The sequence below is a fragment of the Aulostomus chinensis genome, chromosome 23 (genome assembly GCF_037954235.1).
Source record: "Aulostomus chinensis isolate RoL2024-O1b breed Wild chromosome 23, RoL_Achi_v1.0, whole genome shotgun sequence".
NCBI classification, from domain to species: Eukaryota; Metazoa; Chordata; class Actinopteri; order Syngnathiformes; family Aulostomidae; genus Aulostomus; species Aulostomus chinensis.
This window is the reverse complement of record NC_141342.1, coordinates 6092963-6109258: the sequence shown is the minus strand read 5'-3', so window position 1 is coordinate 6109258 and position 16296 is coordinate 6092963. Positions and strand designations below refer to the sequence as shown.

Sequence of the window (16296 nt, the reverse complement as noted above, 5' to 3'; positions counted from 1 at the left end):
CACAGAGCTGTACTTAAATATACTTTGATGAAAACTATATTTATCAGGAATATTTTATCGGGTAAAATATTCCTGATGTCTGTGATGGTGTCACTCATTTTAACGCTGGTGTTCTCAGGTTAATGAGGGTTTTAGCAAATGTGTGTATTTCATCCCCTTGACAGGTCTGGAGGTGTTTATGACGACGAGAGTTTTACAAATGCGTCCGACTGAAAGCACCGACAGAGGCACCAGCAGCCGGGCAGAGCCATCAGGACGCATTGAGACAGTTGCACAAATGCAAACATCACAACCTGAAACATACAGTATTACTACTTTACCTACAGTATTACTGCTTTACACATAGTATTACTACTTTACATACAGTATTACTACTTTACATATAGCATTACTACTTTACATACAGTATTAAAGCTTTAAATATAGTATTACAGCTTTAAATATAGTATTACTACTTTACATCAGTATCACTACTTTACATACAGTATTACTGTGTTACATACAGTATTACTACTTTACATATAGTATTACTGCTTTACATATAGTATTACTACTTTACATACAGTATTACTGCTTTACATATAGTATTACTGCTTTATATATAAATTACTACTTTACATACAGTATTACTACTTTACATACAGTATTACTGCTTTACATACAGTATTACTACTTCACACACAGTATTACTGCTTTACATACAGAATTACTACTTTACATACAGTATTACTTCTTTACATACAGTATTACTGCTTTACATATAGTATTACTACTTTACATACAGTATTACTGCTTTACATATAGCATTACTACTTTACATACAGTATTACAGCTTTAAATATAGTATTACTACTTTACATACAGTATCACTACTTTACATACAGTATTACTGCGTTACATACAGTATTACTACTTTACATACAGTATTACTACTTTACATACAGTATTACTGCTTTACATATAGTATTACTGCTTTACATATAGAATTACTACTTTACATACAGTATTACTACTTTACATACAGTATTACTGCTTTACATACAGTATTACTACTTCACACACAGTATTACTGCTTTACATACAGAATTACTACTTTACATACAGTATTACTTCTTTACATACAGTATTACTACTTTACATACAGTTAGAGACTGTCCTCCAGGTGTCTCCCAGGTTTCCTCCAGGTGTCTTCCAGGTTTCCTCCAGGTGTCCTCCAGGTGTCTTCCAGGTTTCCTCCAGGTGTCTTCCAGGTTTCCTCCAGGTGTCTTCCAGGTGTCCTCCAGGTGTTGGGTGAATGCAGCCTCACTGGAGGTACCAGCAGGTTCTGTCACACATTTAAACGTATTTCAAACACGTCAACTAAACCCAGTGACACCAAAGAAACGGCCTAAACAATCCTCACAATAACACCTGGGAAACACCTTCACACCACGATACATTCGTGATTTTTTTCATTGCCATTAAATCATCTTCTTGTCCTGTCTGATGGTGATCAGCGCCGCCATCACTCGCCGACCAGCAAGGAGCTTAAATCCTGGAGCAACCTGGAGTGACGTCACACCAGAAACACACCTGTGAGTTCTCAGGTGTCTAATGACGGCCTCTTACGCAAAAGATCAGATGTAATCAAGCTCCACACATAAACTACGTCAAACCAAGTGTAGTTACCGTCCTGTTCCTCAGACATCGCAATAGCTTGGTAGATCATGAAGAGGGGGGCACTGATCTCAGACCAGCTGCGTCATCCACAGTAGCACCTGCTTTAATAGAGACGTGCCTCAGCTGATGGTCAGTGTGACAGAGACACCGGGGAGACCATGTTTCAAAGGTCCTGGTGATGTGATAACTGCTGCTTCACTTTAACAATCCTCCGGGTCACACTGTTAACATCTCCGCGTGACAAAGTGAGTGTTCAGGACAGATTAGGAGACAGGTGGAAAAAAGAGAAGCGGCGTCTCCTCCAGAGTGGCCGCGGTGTTCTTGTTCAGGCGTCTCCCTGCTCTGATATGTTCTGGCCACGATGAGAGAATGTGTTTCCCAGAAGCGAGACGTGCCGAGCAGCTGCTGGAAGCATCAGCGCTTGTTGATGCTTCCAGGGCTGGTTTGTAGGCTCGTCCCTGGGGCCTCCTCAAAGGCACCCTCAGCACCAGCCCGCTTTGCTTTAGTTCCAATCAGCTTGTCTGTTCTCCTCTCCTCCCTCTAACCCAAACCTCTACTCCCACACATCCACCTTGCTTGTACACATAAGTGCCTCCTCCTCCTCCTGGAACTGTTTGCTCTCCCATCTTCCTCCTACTCGTCCTCCGCTGGGATGAGGTGGAGGAGGCGGAGTACATGTAGCGTGACGGCCGCTGGATCACCACGTCTGGTTGTTAGTGACGGGTTTTCTTGGCTGGTGTTAAGTGCAGTCTTGGGACAGGAGATAAATGATGAATCCCTGGTTTTCTGACCGGACTGGACGAGGTGACTGCTAGTAGAACTCGAGCTAACAGATCAGACGCGCAGGACTTTGGACCACCAACATCAGTCAGTCTCACACTTGCAGTTTTTCCCACACATGCAAGGGTTACATGTGGACAGAGTCAGAGAACCCCCCCCCCCCCCCCCCCGGGACACATCCGGCACTTCAGATCCTTTCAGCTGACATGTAGGTTGAGTTTGACTTTTGTGTTGTTGAAATATCATCTGTTTGCAAAGGCAGGCTGAGAATTAACGCTCCATCTCTATGGGATGAGACTATCTCTGGCATCCAGTTAGCTTAGCTTAGCATTAAAACCAGAGGCAGGGGCATGTCCCCTACAAAACACACCAATCAGGCAATTTTGCATGTGACACTGAAGTTAGTGTGTAATTCCTTCATGTTACCACAGCGTATAGAAGCGATGCAGTTTAGCAACTCACTTTGAACAGAAAGAATGGGAGAAAATGTTTGGTTGAATTTTAAAGTTACAGAATTCTTACCTCCAAAATGTGATAATAAGCTCCAACAGCATGTCTGAGCTGGGCCCTCCGGGCGCTACGCTGGAGGAGGTATCTCACAATGCAGTGCAGCAACAGAGACGAGACAGAGCGATGGCAGGCAGCTACAGCAGCTGCGGTGGTTTCAATGGAGTTGCAGGCAACACACCTTCTGCTGACAAGCAGGCGGTGATGGGACATCCCGCTACGTAGCGCATCCAGAACGATCGGTACTTGTGTTCCTGTAGCCCAGGGTGTGCAGAACGCTAGCTGACGTGCTGAGGGTAGAGTTTGGTATGTGGCTGTGGACGCAGCTGGTCTGCATCACAGCTCATTACCATAAAATTCCCTGAACGCTTCTATGATGCCAAAACTACGTTGTCATGTCAGGTTCGCTGCTGGCTGATGGGAGACAAAAGCTCAAACGAACATGAGCCGCAGTGCTGCTCTCGCTGGGTTGGCGCCAGAGTAGCAGCTGCTAACGGCTAGCATTATGCTAACAGATTCTGGCAATAGATGCAGATCTCAGTTTGGTCTTTTTCTCTTCTCAGCTTTCAACTTGAATGCTCTCTTCACACTTTTTGCCTCCAGCATGATTTTATACTTTAAATTCTGTCATTTTCTTTCAGTGCCAGAAAGAAGCAAGAGCAGTTTTGAGCTCAGAGCTGAAATCACAGGCAGGAGCATCTAGAGCTCAGATACACCACCATGATGCTAAAACTCTGAGACTCTCCTCCTGTTGCTCATCGTTAAGCCCCAGTGCAACTGGAGCGTTTCTTATCTGGTCTCCTCCACCACATTTGGACTGAGGGAGACTTGTGAGCGTGGTGGTGGATCAAATTCTTCATTATCATAACTCGTGTTTAGAGTACAAACCACTTCTGCCCTCAAAGGTCTTGCAAGAGTGGAAAAATTACTACGACTTGTCAGCTGCAATGTTGAGAGAATTTGAAAGATCTGTTGTGAATAGCTCTCCTGGGACCCTGCTGGTACCCTCCTGGACCCACATGGGACCCTCCTGGACAATATTTATATTTTCCTCTTGTTGTAAAAGCGATACTTTAAATTCAGGCGTCACGGCCCATTAAGGGAGCTATTCTGTCCATGTCTGTGTGTCCCCAGACAAAGATTAGCGGGATTCTCTTTCCTTGAGATGAAATCCACATCGGCCAGAAGGATTTGGGTCAGCAAAAGAGAAAATATTTACTACCTCTGTTTGCCTTTTTATTTCTTTGACTACAATCTCGTCTAGACACAAGCGCAGCCACTTCAATGTCTCCGTCACGTTTGCTGTTGACTGCCACAGTGCCTGTTGAGAGGATCTGGTTCTTGGGAATCCAAACTGAGTTGAATCTGCGCTTTGAGTTGATGAGGCTTCATGCTGAGATCTGAGAAGGAATCTTGATAAAAAATCTTCTGTTTTTCTCATTTGTCAACAAAGCGAAATGAGGAATGTCTCCTCTCCTGTTTGGTTTATTAAAGTATCAATTTCAACTTCCTGTGCCAAGAGTCACAACCACAAAGTTTTTGGTATCTTAACGTGAAACCTCTCCCAAAAAAAGAGTGTTTTGCCTGTCAAGTACTCACAAAATGTTTTTTGCCTTCCTGCAATACTTTGTGACTATAGAGTGCAGAAAGAGTCGGCTACGTCTATTTAGCTTGAAGCTAAAGGAAAGTGATGGCTAACATCCGCCATTTGCCATGTCTCCAGGTCGTCGTCTGGTACAACCCACGTCCTCCGAATCCAGCCGGATGCTCAGGACTCCACTCAGAGTCAAAGGATGAACTTCTGCTCCAGACCAGGAGGTTCCAGGGATTTCAGCGGCCCGACGGAGCTGCCAGGTCAGTGCCACCGCCACCACGCAGCCGGTTTGCCAAACGTCTCTCTGAATCGTCTGGCTCAGATATCCAGTGATCAGCTCGAGCGTCTGCAAGTCCTGAGGATATCATGTTACACTAAGCTGTCAAAACAAAATTCTTTTATAGATTATGTTCAATTATTTTGGCTTCTTTTAGACAGGAAGTCAAAGCCATATGAAGCAGATAGACAGGACCGAGTGCCGGTCCGTGACGGCTCAGGGCCGCTCAGGTCGGCGGAGGCTCGAGGGGCCAGGGATCAGGTTTTGGTGTGACGTGGACACACAGGTACACATCCCGGATGTCTTTGTACTCTGATGCTTAGGACTGCACCACTACAGTACACCACAGGGACCAGAGGTTGTCTCGGAGCTGGGGTGTTTTTTTGTCAGCTAGCATGCTAGTAGCTTGTAAGTTTATACACCCAGAAGCTCCCGAAAGAGAGCAAGATGATGATGACAGTGTTGACAGCCAGATGGTTAATCACCGGCCTGCCGGACCCCCCTCGCTCGGACGGAGCGGAGGAGCACAGTCCTGCACAGCAGTTGGTGTTACACTGAGTGCGTCAGGTACGTGTGTGTAGTGTGAATGATTGCATCCCATATGGCACCAGAGATCAGTGACTAACCTGTTGATGAAAACGGGCTGAAACTCGTTATATCAAGTTCTCGAATATTCTCACTGAACGCGGGGATCGACAGAATCTTGTGCGAAGGGAAGACGGTTTGGCTGAGTTCTGACACGTCGGTTTACTCCGCACAAGCAAATCAATCCCTGCTGGGTTCTTTTGGTGAGAAAAAAGCTGGAAATAATCCAAATAATCAATCAGTTTGAAGAACGATCACATCGTAATGCACGCGGCGAGGTAGGTGAGTCCGTCCTCCAAGTGTGATGACTTAATTTGACTGCAATTAAATAAACCTGACAAGATTCGATTCATATACAGGCAGTAATTATATGAATGAGTTAAAGCAGATGATTCTTCTAAACTGGTCATTTGCTCAGGTGGCATGAACACACACACACACACACACACACACACACACACACACACACACACACACTCAGCAGCTGGACCATGCCTTATTATGTACATGGGACAAACCTGAGACGACGAGTTGGTCCATGCAGCTATCACGGACTCGTCCTCCGTTCGAGGGGAATGAATCCCTCCATTTCCATCTTGTCAGGCGTGTTTGGGTGTAACATCCTGACAAGTTCTTGGGTCAATGCACCAAAAATGATCTGAGCTGTACAATTTTTGTGCTTGTAAGCGCCAAATCAGCACACAAGAAGACAGGAATACAACATTTTTATTGGCATCCAAGCAACCGAAATGTAATAGTGCGACTAACTCCATAAGTCTGTCGGTGTGGACGAAGAACTGTGCAAATACAGGAGCGTGCCAAGACCCCAGTATAGCAGTGAAGGCATGTGTAGTCTTTGGACAATCTTTGATAACAATCTGAAACGGATCCCGTCTTCCATGTGCAAAATAACGGAGCCGCAGCAGACGCCGCTCACCAGTGCGTTTTATGAGCAGCAAGCTTTTATTTCAAGTTGCGTGAAATCAAATCTATGGGAATATGAGCACATCTGTCTCTGAATTATTGAGCAAATATTTTGAAATAAAACAGCCCTCGCACTGTCAAACATGGTACGTCAAGCGAGGCTCTGGCCTGGGACGGGTGAGAGTGTGAAGGGTGCTGCTGACGATGCTCCAGTCCCTCGGCCAGGTGGAACCCAGCGAAACACAGGCTGCTAGCATCCGTCTCCCAGCAAGCTGCTCTCTGACTCATCCGATGCTGCTGAAGCTTCACACACACACACACACACACACACACACACACACACACACATACACACACACACACACACACACACACACACACACGTTGACCACTCGCCTGCATTTGTAAGGGGGGGGTTAAAATTTCCTAAGGATTCACAGCAGAACAGAACAGATCGATAGCGTTGTTGTTTCGTCCCTCTGTCCACAAAGAGACAGGGGGTGGGGGGTCCAATAAACACAAACAGGAAGTTACGGGGGGGGGGCAGGAGACATCCCGGCCCAGAGTTCATATTTTCCAGCACTAAATTTTGGACAAACCTGAAAGACGTTTGCGCGCTCATTTGTCTCTGTCCCTCCGTCAGCTGAGACAGTGACAAGAGCTGGCCTGCTCATCACCATCACTCAAACAGTGATGGCTCAGGGGTCAGGGGTCAGGGTCAGGGTCAGGGCCAAGTGATGATGGAATGCATGTGGTGTAGCTCCTCTGGCGGTGAGAATATTTACTGCCGGTTGTGTGAAACTCGAAGCGCATTAGCATTTTCAGGTCGTCCTCCCATGAAGGACAGCGTCAGAGCCACACTTTCGCCATCGTCTTAATCATTCAAGCTTTCAAAAGAAGGAATTTTCTCCCTTCATCTTTTCTGTGACTTCAGAGTGCAGAGAGAGCAGCCATGTATATTTAGCTTGAGGCTAACAGAGACAGCTGGATCAAGATGTGGCTACTATTGACAGTGTCGCTGTTGTTAGCTGTCAGTCTCCGTTAGCTCCGAGCTAACCCTACGTGGCTGGCTCTTTCTGCAATCTGGAGTCACTATGCAGCAATGACAGAGGGGAAAAGCTCCTTGTGAGCTTACTGCTAGTTAGGAGTACTTGGAAGGCAACATACACTTCTGGAGTGAAGCACCAATTAAAAGCCTTCGAAACGGACATGAACGACCTACACAACATCTGTACGTGCTCACCTGATGGTGTATCACCATTCCTTCCTTTGTGTCTCCACTTATAAAACTGATGTTGGTGAAGGCACTGACCTTTAACCTCTAATGCATACAAGAAACAAAAGGCACTCTGAGGAGGGAGGAGGACCCGGTTCCCTCCACTCTCCTGAACCGCAGCACCGTGTTTGTAATAGATATGTCACAAACACACAGTCGCCACAAGCGCTCAACAAGGTCAAACGGGCCGCGCCAACAACACATTAAAGTTTTTCCGTGGACGCCTGTGCTCATGTCTTCTGGAGATTGGTGTAAACAGCTTCCACCACAAGTGTTTATGCAGCACTGAGATCCACTGAAGGACACCTACACAGGTCTGCTGCTCTCCTGAGTGATTAAACACAGCGGAAAATGTTTGCTGGGACACGCCAAATATTTGTTCAGTGGGCTTCACCTACCACGAAGCTCTTAAAATATGCAGTAAATGATAGTGCAGCACAGCTGGTTCCTAGCGGTTTTCCATATCAAGGAGGCTCACAGATGAGCATTAATCATTATCATTAGCGATTAGCATCGGTGCGATCACATGGTATCCTGGGTGGAGAGACACATGGTTCAGTCCTGGGATGACGGCACAAGCTAACAAGTCAAGTCAAGTCAGTTTTATTTGTGTGTCACCAAACCTCAACCAAAGTTCTGTCCTGACTCTCTCCAAGTAGAGCAGGTCCAGCACCTCCCTCCTTCAATGAACCTCCACCCAACAATTCTCCATCAGCAAGCACATCCTGCAACAGCAGCCACCAGAACCTTCCTTTACCAGCAGGAAGGTGGAGCAGATCCAGGATCAGTGGGGACGGAGAGAGAGCAGGAGAGCAGGACAGAGACAAAGACTGAGAATGGAGGAAGACAGAGACAGAAGGAGAGAGAGAGACAGAGATAAAGAGAGAGAGAAAGGAGGAGAGACTGATGGACAGACGGGGACGTGAGCAGGTGGAGCTACGGGTGGCAGCTGGAGCCTCTTCAGGTCTGGAGCCTCCTTCAGCAGCACCAGGATCTGGGATGAGGGGAGAAGAAGAGGAGTTAGTAACACGTATGGGGACAGGAGGAGGAGAGAGAAGCCCAGTGCATCATGGGAGATCCCCATGATGCACTGGGCCAAGTACAATGTGCAATTTGCAATTTCCCTGGCGGAACGTCCAAAAGGGATTAACAATATGTCTTCTGCATCACTTCTTTGTGACTCCGTCCACAGAAGTCAGCCAGTCCTGTATATTTAGCTTGAACCTACCAGAGACCGACAGCTAACAGCGGCTAAACTGCAGAAATGTGAAAAACACCTTTTAGTGAATGTTTGAAAGAAGAAGGATGAGGGACCTTAGAGGACTGAGAGTGTGAGGCTGTGGAGCCACGATCCAGCTGTTGGCCCTCGGCGAAGGAGCCACTGCTTGAATCTCATCGGTTTTATTACCATATCAGAGGAGAGTTTGTGGGGTTCCACAATCTGAAAAGTCCCGTTTCAGCTGCCTTACAAACTGCAGCTGAAATTAGGACCAGAGCGCCAGAGCGCCAGGTGCTGAAAGGCCACCTTGGTGGAGGTTTTAATCTCACTGAGTTCTTCCTCTTAAAAAATAAGCAGGTTTCAGGGGGGTTTCTAATGCACACCAGTCATTTGTCTTTTGGCACCCTGTGATAGCGGGCAGCCGTCGGTGGATCCAACCGTCCCCTCCACCTTGTCTCTGGGATTCACAAGCTTGGCTAATAGTGCAGATGAAGCATTCAGCTCTAATCAAGAGGCTAAAATGTTTCATGTCGTGCAAAGAAAAGAGCTCAGCGGAGGAGTTCGTACAATCAGAACGCTTGATTGTGAATATTAAAATTCCCATGACTGCTGGAAGGAAATATTCCAGCTCCACTTTGCTCATGACGTTTGCAGTGCCGCGGTCTCGGAACCATGACGCAAACGTATACAGTCGGCAACATAAACCCTCACGAGTCTCTGGACCATCGCTGGAGCTTTTTCCTCCACTTCATCTCTGAAAATGAGACTGAATTATTTGGAATGCTTTGTGAGTTCTCATGCATGCAGGCGTGTTTACTTCAACCTCATTTTCCTTGTTGTCTAAATCCTTCTTGGCAAACTGGCTGGACAAATCAGCTCTGACGGACCCAGGAACCCTGCCTTCCTGCACACGGAGACTCTGCCTGCGTGTGTGTGTGTGCGTGTGAGAGAGAGAGAGAGAGAGAGAGAGAGAGAGAGAGAGAGAGAGAGAGAGAGAGGACCAACACTGCGAGGGTCTACTGCGGCTGGGTTGTCCATCATGGTTGACCAGTGGTCACTCCTGACAGCTCTACAATCTTAGATTTTCCACTCTATTTGAGATGAAGAGGGATCGGGGGGCGGGGGGGGTTCCTCGGTAGCTAACGGTCACAAAAGCCAGAGTTATCGGCACTGAAAGACTCATCCATCTTCTCGCCACTCCTGTGATGAAAAGCAAACACATGGAACAAGACGCCCATAGAGCGTCCAGCTCCAACACTCCAGGCCAAACACACCGTGCAGAGATAACAAGACACTTAAGAGGCTGGGGGGGGGGGGGGGGGGGGGTGCCTGGAGGGGGAGTCACATGGCTGGACTGTAGAAAATATATCCTGCCTGTTGAATAAAACCAGCTCGAAACATACAAGGCATCATCTGAAATACATGTAAGATTTATATTTGCACCTGGAAACTCAGAAGACAGGGATTCCTACATGAGACACTAGAGCAGCACACACACACACACACACACACACAAAAACCAGCTTATCAGAGGGAACGACGTGTGTGCGTGCGCGCACGTGGTTCAGGATATTTGTCAGTGACGTCACGTGGTCTACATTTAGACTGGACTGGAGGCCTAAACTGGGTTTTTGCTCCAGGAGAGCCAATGGATGGGTCACCAGGAAGGTCACATGGTAGGAAAACCAGGAAAAGGCCTGAAACTGACTTCCTGCAGAATGTGAGTCCGAATGTTTTTACATGTTCACCAACATGTGAACAAACCCAACATGTCAACATGCATGTTTTCTGCAACACTCATTTACAAGTCTTTATCTATCTATTGAGAGAGAGAGAGAGAGAGAGAGAGAGTCCCAAACTCACCATGGAAACCCCTGACAGTCTCCTGCTCTGATACATTGCTCCGCCCCTCATTCTCAATACTGGACACAACAGCTGAGCAGCTGCGGCGAACAGGCGTCCTCAGTGTGGAGCCTCTGAGCTTCATTCACCAGGTGTAAGCCGATATCATCTGAGCTCAGCTTGTTTCTAACAGGCATTTCCCGGTGCCATTGTTGTTGTTGTTGCTATATTTAGCAGCGCGGGTGAGGACACACGTGCCAGTCATGGAGGGACATACAGGGCCTCTGTTTCGCCAGCCGTCACCGTCACAACAGGCCAGTGTGCTGCCGCTGCACACAGGAGCCTGTGTCCGCCGCCACATTAGCATACAGGACAGCAGGTCACCACCAAGCACGGGGGAGCGCGGCCACTGGTGCCAGCACGCACCAGTGACCCACCGTGACTGCGCCGGGTCCAGCTGACAGATACAGCTCCAAACACTGGTTGCTATGGTGATTTCCCCCTAGCCGGGCCGTCCGGTGATGGAGTGACTGTGTAAAATATTAAAACAACACATCTTGTTTTACTAATGACGCCATGTTCAGAGAACAGTCTGATGAGTCTCAAGCAAACCTGGACTCAAATCCGTGAGTGAGTCAACCATCGTATTCACCCCCCCCCCCCCCCCCCCGGTACAATAGCAGGCAGGAGGAGCTGCTTCCCTGAAAAGCTCTAAAATATTACAACCCCGCTTTTAATAGCTTACGCCAACTTTCCAGCCGTGTCTGCAGTCTAAAAATGGCCCGTCGACTCTCTTACGCACCTCCAAAATAGTGGCCGCGCCGTTAAAATGTCCCCTTATCTTTCCTGTGAGTGTAAATCCTGGTTTGTGTAATCCAAGCTATATAATCCAAATGAGAACGGCCGCGGTGAGACAGGAAGGATAAATAGACGGAGGGAAAACAAGAGGGAGGTAAAATCCCATCACAGGAGAGAAAAAGTGAGACCTAAGAGCACACTTGCAGCTTACACAAACACAAGGACACACGGCGCTGGCAGGCTGGACTCTGGACCAGGTTGTGCTGAGGTCTGGCTGCAGATTTTGATTCGGTTGAGTATTTTTAGCATGGGGATGCTGCAGGGCCAGGCTTTCACCATGTTGGAAATTAGATGACGCAGTCTGATAGGTCACTGACGCAGGAGGGCCAAAATACAGCTGTGGTGAAACACGTGGCGCTGCGTCCGGGCCTGTGTCTGATGGCTTCAGAATGAGAGACAGCACAGGGGTCACAGGTCAGGGCGGGCGGCGCACCAATCGTCCGCCCTAAGCAGGTAAGAACGGACGGATGAGAGATAGACGGACTTGCCGGCAGCAGTGACGCTGACGTCTCCTCCCTCGGGTGTCCTTCTGAAGCCAGGACAGGAAAAGGTGCTGCCTTTGACCCATGACATCACGGGTAGAACAGCAGGCAGCCACTCATCACCTCAGAAGCAGCTCCTGGACACTTCGCTGCACCTCTGAGTGACTCGTCGGCTCATTTGTCCGTTTTAACTGAGACAAACCAACAAGCGCGAAGAAGCTAAATGTTCCTCAAGAACGGCTTCCACGAGGTTCCATCTCCAAGGTCGCAGCAACCATCACGAGCTAACAGCCAATCAGATGAACAAACGCACGCAGCAGGAGTCCCCAGAACATCTGTACCAGACAAAGAAGCTTCCGCAGCTTCCTTTTACTCGCCACCAGTGATGTCACTGGTGCCACAGCAGCATCAGTGTGTCAGAGTAAAGACGTCCTGGTGGAAACAGCTGAAACAAAGGTTCCTCTTGCTTTGGAGGTTGGCTACCTTCGTTTAACAGACCCAGGAACAAGAAGCTCACGCAAGAGAGAATGGCGTGATGAGAGAATGGCGTGATGAGAGGATGGCGTGATGACTTTCAACACGGAATCCCTTCAACTGATTTTCTGAATGTGATCTTGTGTTTTCTCTCTGTAAATGAGTGAGAAAACGTCCTAAACTGATGTGACAGAGTTGTTTCAGTGTGTAGCTGCTCTGTCTGCTGAGGGAGACAGTGTGTGTGTGTGTGTGTGTGTGTGTGTGTGTGTGTGTGTGTGTGTGTGTGTGTGACTCAGAGTTGATTACTAGTTCTAGTTAGAAAGAACAAACTTGAAAAAGTTGGACCATTAAACTCCGGACTGCGCCAGAACGTTCTGGTTCCACCTGAGCTGACATGGTTTCATTTATTTTGTTGTTGGATTGTTGAACTTTGTTCATTTTTGCTTGAACTGAACAAAATCTTGCTTTAATTTTCATTTTGGAGCGATTTTATGTTGAGTTGTCATCAGAAGTTAGGAACAGGCGTCTTTTTGTTACAGAATAACGCAGCACAGGAACAGATGATTGCATGAAGCATCGCCACATAAATAAAACCGTTCTTTAACTTGTTTGGGGTAAATTAGATTTTATATTAGGCAACAAAAACTAAATTAGCAGCTGGATTAAGAGATCAAAAACAGCATGTTCCTGTTTTTTCATGATAAACTTTGATATTTCTGGATGTTTAAATCCAATGTTGCTGTAATGACAACGGAATATCAGTGGTGGTCAGGAGCGTCCCGGCATGAGCTTGGTGAACAATTCACGAGAGGCAAATTCAAAAGTATGACAGGAAAAGTTGGTCCGGAAGGAGTGGCCGGTATTCCTGCTTCAGTCCAGCGTCCAGGAGCCATCGGACCGGGACGCAACACAGAACCCACAATGCACTGCAGTTTCTGGGAATTAATGGAAAAGCTACTTTCTGATATACAGACAATTAGCTTAGCTTTTAGCATTTGGCTAATACATACAATGTTGGGCTTCATTACACACACACACACACACACACACACACACACACACACACACACACACACACACACACTCAGCTCTAATGCAGTGCCTTCCTGGGGACATGAAGCAGAGGCGGCGGGTGTGTGAGTGACTGCAGTGATGACAGGGTCCTGCTTGTGACCCCCAGCATGAGCACACCGATAAATCCTGGTCCCACTGACAAGACCGGGGACCCCTGGAGGGGCCGTCGAGAGGACTTAAATATATGTGTGTGTGTGTGTGTGTGTGTGTGAATTCTGTGAGGCCAGGGTACAAAGCTTGTTCACTCAATAGTTATTTTGAAGCTGCGAGCTCTGACTTATTTAAAATATGAAATAACTTCCTAACTACATTGATGTTCTACCTCGTGGCTACAAGTGAATGCACCTGAGGGCGGACGTGACATCTCCCGCCCTCAGGTGCATTCACACACTTTCTCTGTCCACTCCAGGGCTCCTTTTGAACCAGAGGGTTGATTTCATGCAGCGAGTCCTGTTAACGTCCCATTTCAGAGCGTTGTGTTTGTTTATCCTCAAGGAAAATGGCTCAAATTCATATTTGTCCTCTTAAAACATTTGCAGTTTTCTTGGGTTAACAGTTCCAAATGTGCTCCAAAAACTCACCCACTCTCCCAGCTGTCTAACGCACAATAATCGGTCCCACACTGAGCCACTGTCACACGGTGAAAGTGCAGCGCTCTCCTGCAGGCGCTCCCAGCCGCCAGCGCTAATCGATAGCATGAGTCGACATTCCAGCAGCTATTTAGCAGCAGCTATTTTGACTTGTCATAGCAGAAGTACAGATGTTTCTAATAATATTAATGATGTCTGTGTTCTCTTCAAGTGTACTGGCAGCCTGTGACAGCCTCAGTACCAGCACCATGAAACTGGAGCAGCGAAGTGGAACGCAGCCATTATTCATTTGTATTATTTATACATGGGTGCTGTTCCTACTTCGATATGTCAACATGTCATCTGTGGATGGAGGCCTGTGAGGGCGTCCAGTTAGGCTCGGCAGCGCCGGGGCTGCTGAACGGTTTTCCAGCAGTGCTGAGGAGGCTGCGCCCCAGCAACAAATCACTCCACGCCGCAAGAGCGCTGAGCTCCAGCAGAAAAGACGGAGTCCAAACTCCTGCATTCAAACCTGACCATGAAGATGTTGCTGAGGAACGAAGTGTAACACACGGAAGCAAAGGTTGCTGCTCAGTTGTGTTCATTGCAAAAAGCGACCGCTCGTTCACAGGTCGCACACACACAAGCGGGAATGTGCCAATATTGGAGGGAAAGGGAGGAAATCCAGGAAAAGCAAAATCCAGGTAAGCATTAGCGCTGGGTAAATACTGCAATACTCCACATAGTTTACTGAAATTTGACAAATTCAACTCCCTCTGAGCCTCCTGAGTGGCTTTGATGCCAGAACTTTACCAGATGACAAACTGCTCCAGTCACGGTCGAGGTGGCGTCACGCAGGCTCCCTGGACGATCTGGAGACGGGAGTTTAAGGAATTGAGCACAGAAAATCATGCAAACATGCATTAAAGAGTTAATTTTTATACGTTCACACACTCTCTCTCTCTCACACACGCACAGGCAGGTTTTATAAGGTCACTTTAGTTCTCTTCTGTGCTGAGGTCCGTTGAACAGCTGACAGCTGACAGACTTAATGGCCTTGGCTAAAATGTGTCATCGATTTATTATGTAACTGAGAGGATTTCTCATAATTTTGCTCTTACAACAATGTTGAAACAAGATAATGAGATACAAACATCGATGCTGTCCAAAAGCCACTTCCATGCTCTGGAGTTCGACAGCTAACTGTGCGAGACAGGCTGAGCTTTACTGAGCTTAACTCTCTATTTACTCTTTGAGTCATCAGCTTTTGACATTATTCTTGGAGAGCTGCTATGATGCAAGTATCTCCGTCGCTCCAGATAAAACAAGAACTCTGGCCCGGCTCGCCGCCCTTCCTCGCTCGCCGCTCCTATCTCGTTTAGCCTGTCCTCTCATTGCTTTCTTGGCGCACAGATCCCCACATGAGGTCCTGGCCTGGAGGCCTCGGCGTGTAGTAATGACACTGTTTTCACTAAACTGCTCTCTCAAGGCAGCTGGTATCACATTTCATAGCGTGGTCCATTTGGCTGGTGACTCATCAGAGCTGACTGTTTAGTTTTTCCTTCTGTTCATAGCTGCAGCATCTGGGGAACCTGACGCAAAAGGACAAGGGGACACAGGCGGTCATCAGAGGAGGAATGCCGGCAGACGCTGAATAAAACGCTACAACCTCCACATATCAAATGCTGCAGGCCGCAAATAAATCTGAAGCTAATTCAGTGTTTGACTCCACACACGGTGCCGTTCCCAGCATCCCCGAGATGACACAGAAATACCTTCACGTTCACTTTCCTGCTTATTGTGTCAGAGGACGAGGACGACGCAAAACACACCGCAATAAATTGTGATCAAAAGACAACACGAGTCAGGGGGAGCATAACTCATGTTCAGCGGGATCACACATGTGGTGATCTGTTCTAGCTCAAGCAGGGCTGCTGCTCTCCGCTGCCAGGAACTGTCACAGTGGCTTACAGTCTTGGCCGAGCGGGCCGACGAGCAGGAACATCCTGGAGAGAACAAAGAGCTTCAGCATGGCCTAATGGGCTCCGAGTCAAGACTGTGGCCGCAGAGTTGCTAGTTAGAGTCCACGCTGGGAAAAATCTGTGCAGGGAAAGTGAATGTGACCCTGAACACCACTGAAGTTGCAAGAGGCAGAAATAAAAGCAACATCTGACAC

At 47.5% G+C, this 16296-nt stretch overlaps 1 long non-coding RNA gene across 1 annotated transcript; it reads left to right on the top strand.

Moving 5' to 3' along the window:
• The first annotated feature begins 4977 nt into the window (after window positions 1-4977).
• Window positions 4978-15983, top strand: LOC147239279 (uncharacterized). The gene is made up of 3 exons (XR_015111508.1): window positions 4978-5103; window positions 14353-14824; window positions 15695-15983. It is a non-coding gene; the product is annotated as an uncharacterized LOC147239279 (long non-coding RNA).
• The last annotated feature ends 313 nt before the right edge of the window (window positions 15984-16296 follow it).